Here is a 15,521-nt window from a genome sequence, read left to right on the forward strand (position 1 = left end):
TAAGAAAAGATATTTTTCTATACAAAAACCTATTGGCTGGATTTGTCTCTGAGTGTGTGTACCTCATTTATTGTCTATGTGTATGTACAACAAATGCTTAACACTACTCCTTGGATAAGCCTACTGCTCGACCACACTACCACAAAATAGAGCATTAGTATTATCTATTTTTACCACTATTTTACCTCTAAGGGGAACCCTTGGACTCTGTGCATGCTATTCCTTACTTTGAAATAGCACATACAGAGCCAACTTCCTACAGATACGCTCGCAAAAGTGGTTGAGAGTAACTACTGTGGATGGATTAGAATCTGTGTGCAACTCTTTGCTTCCGACAGGATTGGGTACCTTTTGGCTTCTGCAAAGCACACTCCACGCTTCCAAATCTAGGATATGAAAGCAGCAGTCGTAGGAAAACAGGTAAATGTTAATAGACGGTAAAGTAGTGTTTCATTTTCAGTGGCTTAACTGTGTGGCTTGCTTTCTGGCACCCTGCTAATAAAGTTGCGGGTGGTAAAGCAGATGGGTTGGGTTGATTAAATGCACTTTTGCCTTGTGTGTTTGTGCTTTTTTTCTATTCCATACAGAAGCGATGAAGAAGCCCACCTTTTGAGTGCCTCGTAATAGTGTGGCACACTGATACTCCATAGAACACTCAAGCCTCTTTAAGAATTGCATCCTTGCACTTTTGATGTGTAGTTGGGAGACAAACCATTTGTATGGGCTACTCGTCCCACAGCTGTACGGAGAGTAACTGGTATTGGTCTGAAAGGTTTTTCAGTGGTGGCAGTGAGTCGGCTTGCAACATGTGGCCAGATAAGTACCTCATTTCTGGGATGGAATAACAATTGCCAGCCTGTGTTAACCACGAAGTTGGTTGTGAAGGTTTCTCCACGGGGATAGATTGAGTTGGGGGAGAAGTGTGGAGGGGTTACATTTTGTTCAGTGTTTTCTGTTCACAGCCTCGTGGTATTGTTGGAACTTCACCAGTTGACAAGGAAGGGCCATTTGGAGCCTATTTATTGACGCTTGAAGTAGGTACCTGTTTTTCTTACCTTCTGGTAAAGCCATGAGGTTCTAGAATCTTTTTTTTACCTTGCGGTATTTGTATCTAGATTGTTCTCTCTGAGATTGCTAATGACGTGACCTCTCAAATTTAATGTCTGGCTTCTTTGTTAGTTGCACCTGGGTTGAGATTTTGTTGCTTGTTTTTTGTCCTTGGTTGTTTTCCCCTTTATCTCAATAGGGAAAACAGGAACAATTGAGGCAGACAAGCAAAGTAGAGTAAGACTTGTCCTTCACAGGTTGAATTTATTGCTTTAACATGGAGATAAAAATGATGCTTATGAGGAAGCAAAATGACACCAGTCAGTCACTGAAAAAAGCAGTAGTGCAAGTAGGTGGCACATAAGATTTCTGATTGTATTTATTTTTTAGAGGGATCTTGCATTTAATGAGTAACAAGGCCAAAATGTGCAAGTCGTGTTCCAGACGGATGTTGCAGGAGGTGTCTTATTTTTCTACTCCTAGCAGGAACTTAAAGAAGGTGTGTACTCTATAAAGCGTCACCCCTATAGAAGGAGACTTTTGAAGACCCAAGCAGTCCTAGTTCAGGTCTGTTGTTTTTTCAACTAGTTCATTTTCAAGATTGATGGGGACTGTGACAATGCATTTCTCTTAAGCTAAATACTGTGCCTTCATAAGCCAGCTGAGAAAATTAACATGAAGCATTTGTGAAGTCTGGGAGGGTTTTGCTCTTCTATAGTAAGGGGTGGGCGGCCAAAACTTTCTTTTGTTGAGACATTTTTCAGAGCAGACGTGGAAGCGCCAAACAAGACCACAAAGAGGCAACTGTGTGTTATGGAAGATACTTTTGCAACACAATGGAATTCTGGATAAATGTGAGACAAAATTAAAATCAGATATCACTCAGTTGAAAAGATGCAGTGGTTTGCATTTCCAGCTAACAGTGGTGTGACTGTATAAGCTGTATGACAAATGATCAGAAAGAAATACGTGTGCCTGGTCACGATCACACAAGTTTAAACGATGAAAAGAAAGTGATGAGTGCATCAAAGTCGACACACTTTCAGCGTTATGAGTTGAGAACACTTCACCATCTATCGTTTGAATGGATACGCTCACAAAAGTGGTTGAGAGTAACTACTGTGGATGGATTAGAATCTGTGTGCAACTCTTTGCTTCCGACAGGATTGGGTACCTTTTGGCTTCTGCAAAGCACACTCCACGCTTCCAAATCTAGGATATGAAAGCAGCAGTCGTAGGAAAACAGGTAAATGTTAATAGACGGTAAAGTAGTGTTTCATTTTCAGTGGCTTAACTGTGTGGCTTGCTTTCTGGCACCCTGCTAATAAAGTTGAGGGTGGTAAAGCAGATGGGTTGGGTTGATTAAATGCACTTTTGCGTTGTGTGTTTGTGCTTTTTTTCTATTCCATACAGACGCGATGAAGAAGCCCACCTTTTGAGTGCCTCGTAATAGTGTGGCACAATGATACTCCATAGAACACTCAAGCCTCTTTAAGAATTGCATCCTTGCACTTTTGATGTGTAGTTGGGAGACAAACCATTTGTATGGGCTACTCGTCCCACAGCTGTACGGAGAGTAACTGGTATTGGTCTGAAAGGTTTTTCAGTGGTGGCAGTGAGTCGGCGTGCAACATGTGCCCAGATAAGTACCTCATTTCTGGGATGGAATAACAATTGCCAGCCTGTGTTAACCACGAAGTTGGTTGTGAAGGTTTCTCCACGGGGATAGATTGAGTTGGGGGAGAAGTGTGGAGGGGTTAAATTTTGTTCAGTGTTTTCTGTTCACAGCCTCGTGGTATTGTTGGAACTTCACCAGTTGACAAGGAAGGGCCATTTGGAGCCTATTTATTGACGCTTGAAGTAGGTACCTGTTTTTCTTACCTTCTGGTAAAGCCATGAGGTTCTAGCATCTTTTTTTTACCTTGCGGTATTTGTATCTAGATTGTTCTCTCTGAGATTGCTAATGACGTGACCTCTCAAATTTAATGTCTGGCTTCTTTGTTAGTTGCACCTGGGTTGAGATTTTTTTGCTTGTTTTTTGTCCTTGGTTGTTTTCCCCTTTATCTGAATAGGGAAAACAGGAACAATTGAGGCAGACAAGCAAAGTAGAGTAAGACTTGTCCTTCACAGGTTGAATTTATTGCTTTAACATGGAGATAAAAATGATGGTTATGAGGAAGCAAAATGACACCAGTCAGTCACTGAAAAAAGCAGTAGTGCAAGTAGGTGGCACATAAGATTTCTGATTGTATTTATTTTTTAGAGGGATCTTGCATTTAATGAGTAACAAGGCCAAAATGTGCAAGTCGTGTTCCAGACGGATGTTGCAGGAGGTGTCTTATTTTTCTACTCCTAGCAGGAACTTAAAGAAGGTGTGTACTCTATAAAGCGTCACCCTATAGAAGGAGACTTTTGAAGACCCAAGCAGTCCTAGTTCAGGTCTGTTGTTTTTTCAACTAGTTCATTTTCAAGATTGATGGGGACTGTGACAATGCATTTCTCTTAAACTAAATACTGTGCCTGCATAAGCCAGCTGAGAAAATTAACATTAAGCGTATGTGAAGTCTGGGAGGGTTTTGCTCTTCTATAGTAAGGGGATGGGCGGCCAAAACTTTCTTTTGTTGAGACATTTTTCAGAGCAGACGTCGAAGCGCCAAACAAGACCACAAAGAGGCAACTGTGTGTTATGGAAGATACTTTTGCAACACAATGGAATTTTGGATAAATGTGAGACAAAATTAAAATCAGATATCACTCAGTTGAAAAGATGCAGTGGTTTGCATTTCCAGCTAACAGTGGTGTGACTGTATAAGCTGTATGAGAAATGATCAGAAAGAAATACTTGTGCCTGGTCACGATCAAACAAGTTTAAACAATGAAAAGAAAGTGATGAGTGCATCAAAGACGACACACTTTCAGCATTGTGAGTTGAGAACACTTCACCATCTATCGTTTGAATGGATACGCTCGCAAAAGTGGTTGAGAGTAACTACTGTGGATGGATTAGAATCTGTGTGCAACTCTTTGCTTCCGACAGGATTGGGTACCTTTTGGCTTCTGCAAAGCACACCCCACGCTTCCAAATCTAGGATATGAAAGCAGCGGTCGTAGGAAAAGAGGTAAATGTTAATAGACGGTAATGTAGTGTTTCATTTTTAGTGGCTTAACTGTGTGGCTTGCTTTCTGGCACCCTGCTAATAAAGTTGAGGGTAGTAAAGCAGATGGGTTGGGTTGATTAAATGCACTTTTGCGTTGTGTGTTTGTGCTTTTTTTCTATTCCATACAGAAGCGATGAAGAAGCCCAACTTTTGAATGCCTCGTAATAGTGTGGCACAATGATACTCCATAGAACACTCAAGCCTCTTTAAGAATTGCATCCTTGCACTTTTGATGTGTAGTTGGGAGACAAACCATTTGTATGGGCTACTCGTCCCACAGCTGTACGGAGAGTAACTGGTATTGGTCTGAAAGGTTTTTCAGTGGTGGCAGTGAGTCGGCTTGCAACATGTGGCCAGATAAGTACCTCATTTCAGGGATGGAATAACAATTGCCAGCCTGTGTTAACCACGAAGTTGGTTGTGAAGGTTTCTCCACGGGGATAGATTGAGTTGGGGGAGAAGTGTGGAGGGGTTAAATTTTGTTCAGTGTTTTCTGTTCACAGCCTCGTGGTATTGTTGGAACTTCACCAGTTGACAAGGAAGGGCCATTTGGAGCCTATTTATTGACGCTTGAAGTAGGTACCTGTTTTTCTTACCTTCTGGTAAAGCCATGAGGTTCTAGAATCTTTTTTTTACCTTGCAGTATTTGTATTTAGATTGTTCTCTCTGAGATTGCTAATGACGTGACCTCTCAAATTTAATGTCTGGCTCCTTTGTTAGTTGCACCTGGGTTGAGATTTTTTTGCTTGTTTTTTGTCCTTGGTTGTTTTCCCCTTTATCTCAATAGGGAAAACAGGAACAATTGAGGCAGACAAGCAAAGTAGAGTAAGACTTGTCCTTCACAGGTTGAATTTATTGCTTTAACATGGAGATAAAAATTATGCTTATGAGGAAGCAAAATGACACCAGTCAGTCACTGAAAAAAGCAGTAGTGCAAGTAGGTGGCACATAAGATTTCTGATTGTATTTATTTTTTAGAGGGATCTTGCATTTAATGAGTAACAAGGCCAAAATGTGCAAGTCGTGTTCCAGACGGATGTTGCAGGAGGTGTCTTATTTTTCTACTCCTAGCAGGAACTTAAAGAAGTAGTGTACTCTATAAAGCGTCACCCCTATAGAAGGAAACTTTTGAAGACCCAAGTAGTCCTAGTTCAGGTCTGTTGTTTTTTCAACTAGTTCATTTTCAAGATTGATGGGGACTGTGACAATGCATTTCTCTTAAGCTAAATACTGTGCCTTCATAAGCCAGCTGAGAAAATGAACATGAAGCATTTGTGAAGTCTGGGAGGGTTTTGCTCTTCTATAGTAAGGGGATGGGCGGCCAAAACTTTCTTTTGTTGAGACATTTTTCAGAGCAGACGTCGAAGCGCCAAACAAGACCACAAAGAGGCAACTGTGTGTTATGGAAGATACTTTTGCAACACAATGGAATTCTGGATAAATGTGAGACAAAATTAAAATCAGATATCACTCAGTTGAAAAGATGCAGTGGTTTGCATTTCCAGCTAACAGTGGTGTGACTGTATAAGCTGTATGAGAAATGATCAGAAAGAAATACGTGTGCCTGGTCACGATCAAACAAGTTTAAACAATGAAAAGAAAGTGATGAGTGCATCAAAGACGACACACTTTCAGCATTGTGAGTTGAGAACACTTCACCATCTATCGTTTGAATGGATACGCTCGCAAAAGTGGTTGAGAGTAACTACTGTGGATGGATTAGAATCTGTGTGCAACTCTTTGCTTCCGACAGGATTGGGTACCTTTTGGCTTCTGCAAAGCACACTCCACGCTTCCAAATCTAGGATATGAAAGCAGCAGTCGTAGGAAAACAGGTAAATGTTAATAGATGGTAATGTAGTGTTTCATTTTTAGTGGCTTAACTGTGTGGCTTGCTTTCTGGCACCCTGCTAATAAAGTTGAGGGTAGTAAAGCAGATGGGTTGGGTTGATTAATTGCACTTTTGCGTTGTGTGTTTGTGCTTTTTTTCTATTCCATACAGAAGCGATGAAGAAGCCCACCTTTTGAATGCCTCGTAATAGTGTGGCACAATGATACTCCATAGAACACTCAAGCCTCTTTAAGAATTGCATCCTTGCACTTTTGATGTGTAGTTGGGAGACAAACCATTTGTATGGGCTACTCGTCCCACAGCTGTACGGAGAGTAACTGGCATTGGTCTGAAAGGTTTTTCAGTGGTGGCAGTGAGTCGGCTTGCAACATGTGGCCAGATAAGTACCTAATTTCAGGGATGGAATAACAATTGCCAGCCTGTGTTAACCAGGAAGTTGGTTGTGAAGGTTTCTCCACGGGGATAGATTGAGTTGGGGGAGAAGTGTGGAGGGGTTACATTTTGTTCAGTGTTTTTCTGTCAACATCCTCGTGGTATTGTTGGAACTTCACCAGTTGACAAGGAAGGGCCATTTGGAGCCTATTTATTGATGCTTGAAGTAGGTACCTGTTTTTCTTCCCTTCTGGTAAAGCCATGAGGTTCTAGAATCTTTTTTTGTTTGATGGCATCTGTCGCTGTAGATACGCATGTTTTGCAATAGCTCGCCATCTGGTGTTGGGCCGGAGTGTTACAAGTTGTTTTTGTTCGAAGAAGTCTTTCGAGTCACGGGACCGAGTGACTCCTCCTTTTGTGTCCATTGCGCATGGGCGTCGACTCTATCCTCGATTGTTTTTTTTCCGCCATCGAGTTCGGACGTGTTCCTGTCGCTCCGAGTTTCGGAATGGAAAGATAGCTAAATTCGGAAGATTTTCGTCGGTATTGTTGCGTTCGGGATCGGCGTAGTTAGATTCAACACCGCATCGAAGATCGAAGAGCTCCGGTGCCCTTCGGGGTAGTTTTTCGATCCCCCGTCGGGGCCTGATCGGCCGGACCGCGTGCTGAAGAACGCCGATGGAACGGACCCCGTTCCGTTTCTGTCCCAAATGCCACAACAAGTACCCCTATACAGACCAACACTTGGTCTGTAACCTGTGCCTGTCACCTGAGCACAGTGAAGACACCTGCGAGGCCTGTCGTGCGTTCCGGTCCCGAAAAACACTCCGAGACCTTCGAGCCAGAAGACTTCAAATGGCGTCCGCGCCGACAGCCCACCGAGAGTTCGAGGAACAAGAAGAGGAAGGTACCTTCTCGATCCACGAATCGGACTCCGAGGAATTCGACGACCCACGAACCGTGAGTAAGACGTCGAAAACAACACATAAGAAGATTGACAAGGCCCAGGGGACGCCACTGCCACCAGGCCATGGCTCGACCCATAAATTCGGTGACCGACCGTCGGCACCGAAAAAGGCCCAAACAGTGCCGAGACAGTCCGACTCCGGTCGAGACACCAGTACGCAGCCTTCTCGGGACCGAGAAAGTGCTGGAGACAAGCATCGACACCGAGATAGCGGTGTAGACACGGCTCGACGCCGAGACAGCGGCACCGACGAAGATCGACGCCGAGAGGTTTCGGCCCCGAAAAAGAGAAAAGTCAGCTCAGAGCCGAAAAAAGATGCAGACAGGGTTTCGGTGCCAAAACAACCTGCAACCGACCCAGTTTCAGGCTCTTATACAGAGGAGCATTCACTAACCTCCCAAATGCGAAAGCATAGGTTCGAGGAAGAGCTGCAATCTACCGATGTAGACCATACGCAAAAGCGTATCTTCATACAGGAGGGAGCAGGGAAAATAAGCACCCTTCCCCCTATTAGAAGAAAGAGAAGACCGGAGTTCCAAACTGAACAAACACCACAAACAAAGGTGGTGAAAAAGGTTACTCCACCACCCTCTCCTCCACCTGTAATTCACGTCTCACCAGCACAAACTCCATCACATTCCCCCGCTCACACCACCATGAGCCAGGGTGACCAGGATCAGGACGCATGGAACTTATACGACGCCCCAGTGTCAGATAACAGCCCGGAGGCATACCCTACGAAGCCATCTCCACCAGAGGACAGCACTGCGTATTCTCAAGTGGTGGCTAGAGCAGCACAATTTCACAATGTAAGCCTCCACTCAGAACAGGTCGAGGATGACTTTTTATTCAACACCCTCTCCTCCACCCACAGCTCCTACCAAAGCCTGCCTATGCTCCCTGGTATGCTCCGGCACGCAAAAGAAATTTTTAAGGAGCCGGTCAAAAGTAGGGCAATCACACCAAGAGTGGAAAAAAAGTATATGGCGCCCCCTACAGACCCTGTTTTCATCACTGCACAGCTGCCACCAGATTCCGTCGTTGTAGGAGCAGCTAGGAAAAGGGCCAACTCCCACACATCTGGGGATGCACCACCCCCAGATAAGGAAAGCCGCAAGTTCGATGCAGCTGGAAAGAGAGTCGCAGCACAAGCTGCAAACCAGTGGCGCATCGCCAACTCTCAAGCACTACTTGCGCGCTATGACAGAGCCCATTGGGATGAGATGCAACACCTCATTGAACATCTACCCAAAGACCTACAAAAGAGGGCAAAGCAAGTGGTTGAGGAAGGTCAAAACATTTCAAACAACCAGATACGCTCCTCCATGGACACAGCAGACACAGCTGGAAGGACAATTAATACATCTGTGACCATCAGAAGGCATGCATAGCTACGAACGTCTGGGTTTAAACCAGAGATACAGCAGGCAGTTCTTAATATGCCTTTCAATGAAAAAGAACTGTTCGGTCCAGAAGTGGACACAGCGATAGAAAAACTTAAAAAGGACACGGACACTGCTAAAGCAATGGGTGCACTCTACTCCCCGCAGAGCAGAGGAAACTACGGCACCTTCCGCAAGACACCCTTTAGAGGGGGGTTTCGGGGTCAGGCCACACAAGCCAGCACCTCACAGGCAACACCGTCCAGTTACCAGGGACAGTACAGGGGAGGCTTTCGGGGCCAATACAGAGGAGGGCAATTCCCTAGGAATAGGGGAAAATGTCAAAGCCCCAAAACCCCTGCAACTAAGCAGTGACTCACATGTCACTCATCCCCTCCACACAACACCAGTGGGGGGAAGAATAGGTTCATTATTACAAAGCATGGCAGGAAATCACTACAGACACTTGGGTTCTAGCAATTATCCAACATGGTTATTGCATAGAATTTCTACAATTCCCTCCAAACATACCACCAAGAGCATAAAATTTATCACAACATCATTCAGAGCTCCTGGAGACAGAAGTTCAAGCACTATTGCAAAAGAATGCAATCGAATTAGTACCAAACACACAAATAAACACAGGAGTTTATTCACTGTACTTCTTAATACCAAAGAAGGACAAGACGCTAAGACCAATCCTAGACCTCAGGATAGTAAACACATACATCAAATCAGACCACTTTCACATGGTCACACTACAAGAAGTGCTACCATTGCTATAACTACACAAATACATGACAACCTTAGACCTCAAAGACGCGTATTTCCATATACCAATACATCCATCGCACAGGAAATACCTAAGGTTTGTATTCAAAGGAATACATTACCAATTCAAAGTATTGCCTTTCGGTTTAACAACAGCACCAAGAGTCTTTACAAAATGTCTAGCAGTAGTCGCTGCACACATCAGAAGGCAGCAAATACACGTATTCCCGTATCTAGACGACTGGCTAATCAAGACCCATTTGTTAGCAAAGTGCTCACACCACACAAATCAAATCATACAAACCCTCTACAAACTGGGGTTCACCGTCAACTTCGCAAAATCAAACATCCTGCCGTGCAAAGTACAACAGTACCTAGGAGCCATAATAAACACAACAAAAGGAGTAGCCACTCCAAGTCCACAAAGAATTCAAAACTCCAACAACATCATACAACGCATGTATCCAACACAAAAGATACAAGCAAAGATGATATTACAACTCCTAGGCATGATGTCTTCATGCATAGCCATTGTCCCGAACGCAAGACTGCACATGAGGCCCTTACAACAGTGCCTAGCATCACAATGGTCACAAGCACAGGATCACCTTCTAGATCTGGTGTTAATAGACCGCCAAACTTACCTCTCGCTTCTATGGTGGGACAATATAAATTTAAACAAAGGGCGGCCTTTCCAAGACCCAGTGCCACAATACGTAATAACAACAGATGCTTCCATGACAGGATGGGGAGCACACCTCGATCAACACAGCATACAAGGACAATGGAACGTACATCAAACAAAACTGCATATAAATCACCTAGAACTGCTAGCAGTTTTTCAAGCACTAAAGGCTTTCCAACCAATAATAGTTCACAAATACATTCTCGTCAAAACAGACAACATGACAACAATGTATTATCTAAACAAGCAAGGGGGGACACACTCAACGCAGTTGAGCCGGTTGGCACAAAAGATATGGCATTGGGCAATTCACAACCAAAGTCGCCTAATTGCACAGTTTATCCCAGGGATTCAGATTCAACTCGCAGACAATCTCTCTCGAGATCATCAACAGGTCCACGAATGGGAAATTCACCCCCAAACTCTGAACACTTACTTCAAGCTCTGGGTAACACCTCAGATAGACTTGTTTGCGACAAAAGAGAACGCAAAATGCCAAAACTTCGCATCCAGATACCCACACAGGCAGTCCCAGGGCAATGCCCTATGGATGAACTGGTCAGGGATATTTGCCTACGCTTTTCCTCCTCTCCCTCTCCTTCCTTATCTGGTAAACAAACTCAGTCAAAACAAACTCAAACTCATATTAATAGCACCAACTTGGGCAAGGCAACCCTGGTACACAACGCTGCTAGACCTATCCGTAGTACCACACATCAAACTGCCCAACAGACCGGATCTGTTAACACAACACAACCAACAGATCAGGCACCCAGATCCAGCATCGCTGAATCTAGCAATCTGGCTCCTGAAATCCTAGAATTCGGACACTTACAACTTACACAAGAGTGTATGGAAGTCATAAAGCAAGCCAGAAGGCCATCCACCAGTCACTGCTATGCAAGTAAATGGAAGAGGTTTGTTTGCTACTGCCATATTAATCAAATCCAACCATTACACGCAACTCCAAAAGATGTAGTTGGTTACTTGCTTCACTTACAAAAATCTAACCTAGCTTTCTCTTCCATTAAAATACACCTTGCAGCAATATCTGCATACCTGCAGACTACCTATTCAACTTCCCTTTATAGGATACCAGTCATTAAAGCATTCATGGAGGGCCTTAAAAGAATTATTCCACCAAGAACACCACCTCTTCCTTCATGGAACCTAAATGTTGTCCTAACTAGACTTATGGGTCCACCTTTTGAACCCATGCACTCCTGCGAAATACAGGTTCGATGGCATATGTTGCTGCAGATACACATGTTTGGCACAGTCCGCTGCCTGGTGTTGGGCTCGGAGTATTACAAGTTGTTTTTCTTCGAAGAAGTCTTTTTGGTCACGGGACCGAAGGACTCCTCCCTCCTCGGCTCCATTGCGCATGGGCGTCGACTCCATCTTAGATTGTTTTTTTCCGCTGTCGGGTTCGGACGTATTCCTTTTCGCTCCGTGTTTTGGTTCGGAAAGTTAGTCAGAATCTCGGAAGAAAGCGTCGGTATTGTTCCGTTCGGTATCGGGATAGTTAGGTACATCGACACCGATCATCGGAAGACTTTGGGGTAGTTTCGATCCCCCATCGGGGCCTGGTCGGCCCGACCGCGTGCGACATCGAAGCCGATGGAACGGACCCCGTTTCGTTTCTGCCCAAAATGTCACAGTAAGTATCCTTATACAGATCAGCACTTGGTCTGTAACTTGTGCTTGTCCCCCGAGCACAAGGAGGATACCTGTGAAGCCTGTCGAGCCTTCCGGTCCAGAAAAACACTCCGGGACCGAAGAGCCAGGCGTCAACAAATGGCGTCCACGTCGACAAAACAACGTTTCGACGAGGAAGAGGAAACATTCTCGGTTCCGGAATCAGAATCCGGAGACTCCGACGTCGAACAACAGCAACAAACTGTGAGTAAGACGTCGAAAAGTAAATCCATCGACAAACCGAAAGCCCAGGGGACGCCACTGCCAACAGGCCATGGCTCGACCCATAAAACAGGCGACCCGTCGAAGGCGCCGAAAAAGGGCACGCCCATAGCGAAGACACCCGACTCCGGTCGAGGGACCGCCATGGAGCAACCTCGGAGCCGAGAAAGCGGCTCCGAGAGACAAAAACAAGATACCGGCACCGAAAAACATCGGCACCGAGAATCCATGCCGAAAGGAACAAAAATTCTGTCGGTGCCGAAACCGAAAAAAGATTCTCTCTCTGCGCCGAAAAATACCACACCTTCATCCTACTCAGAGGAACAAGGAATGAGTGGCCAAATGCACAAATTTGGACAAGAGCTCCAAAGTGTAGAATCGGACTACACACAAAAGAGACTGTACATCCAGCACGACACAGGGAAGATATCAACCCTTCCCCCAATCATGAGGAAAAGAAGGATCGGACTTCCAAAGGATGACGCACAACCACAAGCCAAAGTGGTTAAAAAAGCCCTCTCCACCACAGGCATCGCCGGCACAAACACCGCCACAAATGCACTCACCAGCGCAAACTACCATAAGTCATGACGATCAGGATCAAGACGCTTGGGACCTGTATGACACCCCAGTGCCGGACAATGATCCCGAGTCATACCCCACAAAGCCGTCACCGCCAGAGGACAGTACCTCATACTCGCAACTGGTGGCTAGGGCAGCAGAATTCCACAATGTCCAACTGCATTCCGATCCTATAGAGGATGATTTTTTATTTAACACCCTCTCGGCTACACACAGCCAATATCAATGTCTCCCAATGCTACCAGGGATGTTACGGCACGCAAAACAAATTTTTGAAGAGCCCGTAAAATCAAGAGCCATCACCCCAAGGGTGGATAAGAAATACAAACCACCACCCACAGACCCAGTGTTTATTACTTCGCAGTTACCACCTGACTCCGTGGTAGTAGGGGCAGCTCGCAAGAGAGCAAATTCACATACATCTGGCGACGCCCCACCTCCGGACAAAGAAAGCCGAAAATTTGATGCGGCAGGGAAAAGAGTAGCATCACAGGCAGCCAACCAGTGGCGCATCGCAAATTCACAAGCGCTGCTGGCCAGATATGACCGCGCACACTGGGACGAGATGCAACTTCTCGTAGACCATCTTCCCCAGGAATACCAAAAAAGGGCGCAGCAAATAGTGGAAGAGGGACAAACGATCTCAAACAATCAAATCCGCTCTTCACTAGACGCAGCCGATACTGCAGCAAGAACAGTCAACACTGCTGTCACCATAAGGAGACACGCTTGGCTACGCACTTCAGGCTTCAAACCTGAAATCCAGCAGGCTGTCCTTAATATGCCCTTCAACGAGAAACAACTTTTTGGCTCTGAAGTGGATACAGCCATTGAAAAACTTAAAAAGAACACAGACACGGCCAAGGCCATGGGCGCACTCTACTCCCCGCAGAGCAGAGGCTCTTTCAGAAAAACTCCATTTAGAGGGGGGTTTCGTGGCCAACCCACAGACACCACCAGCCAACAAACAAGAACCACACCATATCAGGGTTCCTTCCAAAGGGGAGGTTTCAGGGGATATCGGGGGGGTCAATTCCCAAGGAGTAGGGGAAGATTCCAGACTCCAAAAACACCTCCACCTAAACAGTGACTTTCAAGTCACGCAACCCCTTCACTCAACACCAGTGGGGGGAAGACTAAGCCAATTCTACCAATCTTGGCAACAGATTACAACAGACAATTGGGTATTAGCAATAATCCAACATGGCTATTGCATAGAATTCCACAACTTCCCACCAAACATCCCCCCCAAAACACGCAAAATGTCACCACAACATTTAGAACTTTTAGGACTAGAAGTTCAAGCACTACTGCAAAAGGATGCAATAGAGTTAGTACCAGTACAACAAAAAAACACAGGAGTTTACTCCCTGTACTTTCTAATTCCAAAAAAAGACAAAACATTAAGACCAATATTAGATCTCAGGACACTAAATACCTACATCATATCGGACCATTTTCACATGGTCACACTACAAGACATCATTCCACTGCTCAAACAGCAAGATTACATGACCACATTAGACCTAAAGGATGCGTACTTTCATATACCAATACACCCTTCTCACAGAAAGTACCTACGGTTCGTATTCAAAGGAATACATTACCAATTCAAGGTGTTGCCATTCGGAATAACAACTGCACCAAGAGTGTTCACAAAATGTCTAGCAGTAGTAGCAGCACACATCAGGAGACAACAGATACATGTGTTCCCTTACCTAGACGATTGGCTAATCAAGACCAACACAGTAAAAAAATGCGCAAACGACACCACATTTGTCATACAAACCCTTCACAAACTGGGGTTTTCCATCAACTATACAAAATCACACCTAGAACCGTGTCAAACACAACAATATCTAGGAGCAACCATCAACACATCAAAAGGAATTGCCACTCCAAGTCCACAAAGAGTGCAGGCATTCCACAAGGTAATAAGTGCTATGTTTCCAAACCAAAAGATACAAGCAAAATTTGTGCTAAAACTTCTAGGCATGATGTCATCATGCATAGCCATTGTCCCAAACGCAAGACTACACATGCGACCCTTACAACAGTGTCTAGCATCACAATGGTCACAAGCACAGGGTCAACTTCAAAATCTGGTGTTGGTAGACCGCCAAACATACCTCTCGCTTCTATGGTGGAACAGCAAAAATTTAAACAAAGGGCGGACATTTCAGGACCCAGTGCCTCAATACGTTATAACAACAGATGCTTCCATGACAGGGTGGGGAGCACACCTCAATCACCACAGCATTCAAGGACAATGGGATATACACGAAACAAAATTTCATATCAATTACCTAGAACTGTTAGCAGTATTTCTAGCGTTAAAAGCCTTCCAACCCATAATAACACACAAATACATTCTTGTCAAAACAGACAACATAACAACAATGTATTATTTAAACAAACAAGGAGGAACACACATAACACAATTGTGCCTCCTAACACAAAAAATTTGGCAGTGGGCGATTCACAACAACATTCGCCTAATAGCACAATTTATTCCAGGAATACAAAACCAACTAGCAGACAACCTTTCGCGAGACCACCAACAAGTCCACAAATGGGAAATTCACCCCCAAGTTCTGAACAAGTACTTTCAAATTTGGGGAACACCCCAGATAGATTTGTTCGCAACAAAAGAAAACTCAAAATGCCAAAACTTCGCATCCAGGTACCCACACCGCGAATCACAAGGCAATGCTCTATGGATGAGTTGGTCAGGGATATTTGCGTACGCTTTTCCCCCTCTCCCTCTCCTTCCATATCTAGTAAA

At 44.7% G+C, this 15,521-nt stretch overlaps 1 long non-coding RNA gene across 1 annotated transcript in view; it reads left to right on the forward strand.

The window, feature by feature from the left end:
• The first annotated feature begins 4,129 nt into the window (after positions 1-4,129).
• LOC138262250 (uncharacterized) overlaps positions 4,130-15,521 on the forward strand; it is a 31,017-nt gene continuing 19,625 nt past the window's right edge. The window contains exon 1 of the long non-coding RNA XR_011199220.1: positions 4,130-4,166. This is a non-coding gene — a long non-coding RNA (uncharacterized lncRNA). The remainder of the gene's footprint in view (positions 4,167-15,521) is intronic.

The sequence above is a fragment of the Pleurodeles waltl genome, chromosome 10 (assembly GCF_031143425.1).
Source record: "Pleurodeles waltl isolate 20211129_DDA chromosome 10, aPleWal1.hap1.20221129, whole genome shotgun sequence".
NCBI classification, from domain to species: Eukaryota; Metazoa; Chordata; class Amphibia; order Caudata; family Salamandridae; genus Pleurodeles; species Pleurodeles waltl.